The sequence below is a fragment of the Sinocyclocheilus anshuiensis genome, unplaced genomic scaffold, assembly GCF_001515605.1.
Source record: "Sinocyclocheilus anshuiensis isolate Anshui unplaced genomic scaffold, SAMN03320099.WGS_v1.1 scaffold467, whole genome shotgun sequence".
Lineage (NCBI taxonomy): Eukaryota > Metazoa > Chordata > Actinopteri > Cypriniformes > Cyprinidae > Sinocyclocheilus > Sinocyclocheilus anshuiensis.
This window is the reverse complement of record NW_015549599.1, coordinates 347,857-348,771: the sequence shown is the minus strand read 5'-3', so window position 1 is coordinate 348,771 and position 915 is coordinate 347,857. Positions and strand designations below refer to the sequence as shown.

The 915-nt window shown below is 54.9% G+C and overlaps 1 protein-coding gene across 1 annotated transcript in view; it reads right to left on the bottom strand.

Moving 5' to 3' along the window:
* Positions 1-915, bottom strand: part of LOC107658649 (glypican-5-like) — a 276,918-nt gene that overhangs the window by 11,326 nt on the left and 264,677 nt on the right. The window lies entirely within an intron of this gene.

The following is a 915-nucleotide window of genomic DNA, read 5'->3' as shown; positions in this document are numbered from 1 at the left end:
GACGCTTATTTCCATGTTTCCATCCTCCCTCAACACTGGAAGTTCCTGAGGTTTGCTTTCGGGGGCGAAGCATAGCAATATCGAGTTCTTCCCTTCGGCCTGTCACTCTCACCCCGCACTTTCACGAAGTGTGTGGATGCTGCTCTGGCTCCTCCGCGATTCCAGGGTATCCGCATACTCAACAACATCGACGATTGGTTGATATTAGCTCATTCAGAGCAGGTAGCGGTTCGGCATTGAGATGTCGTTCTTGCTCACATGAAAGAGATGGGGTTAAGACTAAACACCAAGAAAAGTGTGCTTTCTCCAGCTCAGAGGACCACTTATTTGGGCGTGGTGTGGGATTCGACCACGATGCAGGCATGTCTGTCCCCTGCTCGGATCAAGTCAATCCTCACTGCAGTCAAGAGAGTGAGAGAAGGCCAGTCACTCACTGTCAAGCATTTTCAGAGATTGCTGGGGCTGATGGCAGCTGCGTCCAACGTGACACCTTTTGGCCTGCTGTACATGAGACCCCTATAGTGGTGGCTCAAGACAAAGGGGTTCTCCCCAAGGGGAAACCCGCTTCACATGCTCAAGGTCACGCGGAGGTGCCTATGTGCCTTAGACATGTGGAAGAAACCTTGGTTCTTGTCTCAGGGCCCGGTGCTGGGAGCTCCTTGTCGCCGTGTAATGTTAGCCGGTTGGGGTGCGGTCATGAGTGGCCACCCTGCCCGCGGTCTGTCAACCCCCGATCGCTCTGCTCCTGGGAGTTCTGGAGAGAGTACGCCGGGACGCAGCCCGTCTGTTGTTAGTAGCCCCGTTCTGGCCGGGCCAAGTATGGTTCTCGGACCTGATTTCCTTTCTCGAAGGCTCTCCATGGAAGATCCCCATCAGGAGGGACCTCCTCTCACAGGCGGAGGGCACGATCTTTCA